We start from the raw sequence: 6,000 nt of genomic DNA, 5'->3' as shown, positions 1-6,000 counted from the left end.
TTTGATTTAATTAAATACGTTTTGTTTAAAGATTGGTTCTATGCCCTTTTTAATTGTCATATTGTTTTATACATACGGAACCTTATAATTACTTATTTCAATAATAATTTGGCTGAAGGCTCCCAGTATATTTCTGGATATATAGGAGCGCTCCTGAGTCAGAGCGTCACGTGATCGTCCGGCGGCTCGGCCGTGCGGTGGTGGGGGACGCGCGCCGGAATCGGCCCGAAATGTACAAATCCTTGCGACCACTGTTCAAGACAAAAAAATATTTTTTAAAACGTATATTTGTTTATATTCTATATATTAGATATGATTTCTTTAGATTTTTTAATTTTATTTCCATATGTAAATTTTCAATAGTATATCGGTAGTATAGGAAAGGCTCCTATTATGAGATACCGAGTTCATTTTGGGTAAATGCTAAAAGTCTATGGGCAGAATTAAAAAAAATAATAGGTCATTTTGAAGGGAATTTAATAAGCTTTAAGATAATGTTATGTAAAATTTAATTCAACTTCCTTTTTTTTTTGAAAATTAAAGAAATATAAAAAGTGAGCGAACCGCAAAGTTAAAAAATTGTGCTCCTAATATGAGATGCCCCGAGAAATCGATAGTAAAACGCAAAGTACATCAGTATTGCAACTAAAAAACTTTATTTAATGTATCTTAAATACAAACAAACACAGCCAGAGTGTGCGAGAAATGAGTATACGATACATTATACCCAGAACTCGTCTTCAGGTAGTTGAAATCAAGCATCACAGAAATAGGCACTCGACATTCATTCATTGTCCTTCTTATTATTGTACGATGACATTTATACTTTAGCAACGATTTTCACTATGATATGGGTTATTTCATATTAGAAATACTCTGGGTATCTCATATTACAATTTCCACGCCTTACGATTTTATGATCATCAAATCTAACTTCTGTATTTAAGCAATTCAACGTATTCCGTATTTTTCTATTAGTACGACCTTACTCTATCACTACATGAGGAATTTATTGCCAAATATTTATTTATTAAATAATAAACAATGTTTAAAAGTTCATCTCAATGAAAGAACATCTAAAATCTTTTTTTACAATGACTACAGGCATGACCTAATAATGAATTTTCTACTAAATAGTTTACAATCCAAGAGCAATAAATTCATGGTGGAACCAATAGATAGCGTCTATTAGTTTATAGATAGCGGCGTTTCTGATAATAAACTAATATGAAGTAAATTTCATTCAAAGGCATAAATCCACGAAAAGCCAGCTGTAATAGGCTAATTTCTTATGTATTTCTAATTAATTAACAATATAATTGTATACGTTTCAGTCCAAATAGGACCTTCTTCAGTACAAGTTAGTTAACATTCCAACAGTATTAAAATAATAAATTCCGCAACAATATTACGCATCAATTTAACATTAATAATTTAAATAATCAAAATCGACATTAGATTAACAAAAAGAAGAGCGTTGTCCAAATTTACAATTAAAGAATTGAGTGTGTTCATACTATATGTTCAACAGAAAGTAAAACGTCAAAATTACAGTAAAAAGAAAATCTTCCTTCTTTAGTCGTCAAGATTTTACATTTGATAACTTATGGAAGAAAGAACATAAGAATATCAACAAAAAACTATATAATTTTAAGAGCTGATGCATTACGACTTAAGAAAAGGAAAGAATAAAACCTATAGATTTTAATATTCTATGGTCGAATTCTTCAAAAACAAAAGTCTCGTTCATTCCATCTAAGATGGAAAAAATTTTCACTGAAGCCATTGAAAACACTGGGCTTGGAGTAACGTTTCATACGCATATTAATCCAATAAATTTCGAAAATAGTTTCAATATAGAGAATATTAATAAAAATTGGATTATCAATTTGAGCAATATACAGATCCCAGATAAGGTGCTTACCATCTTACAACTGGGACAAAGGTTTAATTTACCTAATAACCTAATAAACAAAGAAAAAAGTATCATAGAATTTGTAAAACAAATAGAATACAATATTTCTAAATTGGATGATGTCACACGAAATGCGATAAGGAATGATGCTTTCCAGGTTTTGAATGACAAAAGTGTTAATAATACAAAAATGAATCGAGAAGAAATCATTGTGAATGAGGGAATGATAGCGACAAAAAAATTTATAAATTCACACCCGGAATTATTGATCACTAGAGCTGATAAGGGTATTCGACCGTAGTAATGAAATACTTAGATTATAAAGAAAAAATGAGTGAAATACTATCAGACACGAATACGTACACTAGAGTCAAAAAGGATCCGACTTCTATGGTAACTAATCAGATTCATAAAATGTTGACTAGGTGGAAGAGGGAAAAATATATTGACCAAGCGTTATATAGTAGACTTAACGTTACAGATGGCAACATATCGAGAGCTTATGGGCTGCCAAAGATCCACAAAAAAGGTTATCCTCTTAGATTAATTATTAGTTGCATTAACAGTCCTTCATATCCATTGGCATTCTTTCTAAAAAATATAATTGACAAAAGTATCAAAAAAGAGTTTAGTTTTATCAAAAATAGTTTCGATTTAGTAAACAAATTAAATGGTTTTCCTATGCATAAAGATTATAAGATTGTATCACTTGATATAGTCTCGATGTATACTAATATCCCGGAAAACTTAGTTTTAAAAAGCTTAGATGCAAGATGGGATGTTATTGTACTAAATTCTAAAATAACGAAGGAGGAATTTTTTAAAGCGATTTCATTAATTTTCAACTCAACTTTCAATTTGACAACAATTATTTTTAAAAAATCTTTGGCATGCCGATGGGGTCTCCTCTGTCGCCCATATTAGCTGACATGGTGATACAAGACCTGGAAAAAGAAGTACTAGCGAAATTAAAATTTGAATTTCTATTTTATTACAGATATGTTGATGATGTCATTTTAGATATTCCGAATAATAAGATTAATGAAACTCTAAATGAATTTAATGCTTACCATAATAGAATTTCGTTTACTTGTGAACATAATGAAGATGGTTCTATAAGTTTTTTAGACGTGCGCATAATGGTTGAAGAAGGACAGATTAAATTTGACAACTTTAAGAAATTGACGAATTCTGGACGATACCTTAACTTTCATTCAAATCATCCGCTAGAACATAAAAAGGGTGTCATTATTGGTTTCTTAGATAGAATTCTCTTTCTTTCTCATCCGGAATTTCATTATAATAACATAAACATTATGATTGATACTTTATTAATTAACGGTTATCCTTTAGATTTCATTTTCTCAACTATTAACAAAAGAATAAAATGTTTGTCGAAACGGGAGAATCTTTATAATAGTTCTCATAATTGGCAAGATTCAGAGGGAGAGATTAATTAAAAAAAATTTTTTATAGTGCCTTATTTTAACAAGGTTTCAGAGAAATTTAAAATAATTGCTGAAAAGAATCAATTCAAAATCGCTTACAAACCACTTAATAAACTGAATTCAATTATAAAAACTGGGAAAGATAGAATAGGGAAATTGGAACAACATAATGTAGTATATAAGATTAATTGTCTTGACTGCGAATCATCATATGTTGGCCAGACGAAAAGAAAGTTAAGGACCAGAATGAAAGAACATAATTCTAACAGTTGTAATTCGAGTAGTAGGGTAGCACAACATCAAACTAAATTTAATCACACTTTTGATTGGGATAATATTAAAATTCTCGATACAGAATCCTTTTTTCAAAAGAGAATGACGTCAGAAATGATATTTATTAAGAAACAAACACAGGGTATCAACAAACAGAATGACACAGAAAAGTTATCCGAAACATATTTTCCTTTACTTAACTTGACTTCGTCTGAATAATAACTGATAATTCTGGAATCTTCTACCAGTGTCGCATGGAAGGCATATAAAGAGGCATGAGAATGATGTGGTAGAGCATTATTGTTGCTGAATATTGTTATAACGATTTCCAAGTCTTGTATATGTTTTGCTTCTCATCTAACAAAGGTACATTAACTGACTAAAAATAATAATTATTTAATAAAATTAAATGTTTACAATGGTGAACTCATTATTGAACAATTGGTTAAATCACAATTTTCAAATATAACAATTACATAACTTAACATAAAAAAATCTGATTAGAATTTGGAACCTCTTTGTTGGAATTTATTGCATTTGAGCCTCAGGATTATGCAGACAAACGAAATCGCAATCTTTGGAAATTCTGGTTACGAACACATCACTCAGTTTTTCTTTTTACTGTAATTTTGACAACGTTTTACTTTCTGTTGAACACATGGTATGAACACACCACTCAATTCTTTAATTGTAAATTTGGACAACGCTCTTCTTTTTGTTAATCTAATGTCGATTTTGATTATTTAAATTATTAATGTTAAATTGATGCATAATATTGTTGCGGAATTTATTATTTTAATACTGTTGGAATGTTAACTAACTTGTACTGAAGAAGGTCCTATTTGGACTGAAACGTATACAATTATATTGTTAATTAATTAGAAATACATAAGAAATTAGCCTATTACAGCTGGCTTTTCGTGGATTTATGCCTTTGAATGAAATTTACTTCATATTAGTTTATTATCAGAAACGCCGCTATCTCATATTAGGCGCTTATTTTACAATAGGGGGGCTTCCCTCTATAAATATAATATTGGAAGTGTATTGTATTTATATTGGTTCAATATAGAAGATGATTGTCCATAGATGTTCGAGCAAATTGGTTGAAGTCTACAAGAAAGTTTGGTAAAAGTACCGATTAGGTGACCCCCTCCAATGACCTTGACCTTGACATATGTTGTCAAGGTCATGACCCTGAGTGACCTCCAACAGGTTTTAGCTGTCGCTCGCCCTCCGTGAAAAAGTTATTAATAATCAAAGTTTCAAAAATGGCGTCTTAATTCGATACAGTTTTATTCAATATTCAAAGCATCTAATGAATACATTATATTCATAATTTCAAAAAAGGTATCAATTCTTTCGTCAAAATTATATATTCTTTTAAATAAGAATTCGGTAAGATAATATATATACAGATATGTTTGAAATGTATACATATATGCATATATATATATATGTATGTGCGCACGACTCTCACCTTCGACTCTCACCCCCCTCTTCCTCTGCTTCAGGGGCGCACGACTCTCACCTTCGACTCTCACCTCCCCTTCCCCCTGCTTCAGGGGCGCACGACTTTCCAGGGGCGAGAGTTCACCAGGGCTGCGTTCAGAATCGTCCGGATCCACTCAGATGTCGTTTTATCCTTGTCATTTACGAATGTTAAACAAGGATAAAAGAACATCTGAGTACACCCAGATGATAATTCTAAACGCAGTCCTGCTGAAGCAGGGGGGGAGGGAAGGCGAGAGTCGAAAGTGAGTCGTGCGCCCCTAAAACAGGGGGAGGGGGTGAGAGTCCAAGGTGAGAGTTGTGCGCCCCTTTGCAGAAGCGAGGAGGGAGGGTGGAAAGTCATACTCCCTTAATCAGTTCACTCCATATCTCTCTTACTGCCCAAAATTATCTGACTTTTCATGTAAAGCAGTGAAATAATTACTAACTTTAACCGTTAATAACTTTTTAACTAATAACGAGCGACGGCTAAAACTTGTTGGAGGTCACTTAGGATCATGACAACATATGTCAAGGTCAAGGTCATTGGGGGAGGGTCCTCTAATCGGCACTTTACCGAAAGTTTAATACGCGAAATTTGCACAGCTTTGAATTAACTACAAAGCGTATAAATACATTATTTTTATTTATGATCTTTTCGAGTTATGAAGTTTAATGTGGATTTTTTAAAAATGGATACCAATAATTTTTGTATATTTATATAGGGATTATTCGCAATCAAAATCGTATTTGGTTAAAAACTGCTAATGCATCGTTTACAAGTTGATATTTTAAGTATCAAAGTAGTCAATTGTTAAGTATTTTTGAATGTGGTTTGAAATTTCAAAGAGTAAACTAAAAAAGTGAACAAAC

General features: G+C 31.6%; 1 protein-coding gene across 4 annotated transcripts in view; it reads left to right on the top strand.

Annotated features, from left to right (window-relative positions):
• Positions 1–6,000, top strand: part of Tsp66E (Tetraspanin 66E) — a 68,990-nt gene that overhangs the window by 56,234 nt on the left and 6,756 nt on the right. The window lies entirely within an intron of this gene.

This window comes from Trachymyrmex cornetzi, unplaced genomic scaffold (genome assembly GCF_001594075.2).
Source record: "Trachymyrmex cornetzi isolate Tcor2-1 unplaced genomic scaffold, Tcor1.1 scaffold1337, whole genome shotgun sequence".
Classification (NCBI taxonomy): Eukaryota; Metazoa; Arthropoda; class Insecta; order Hymenoptera; family Formicidae; genus Trachymyrmex; species Trachymyrmex cornetzi.
This window is presented reverse-complemented; position numbering and strand designations above follow the sequence as displayed.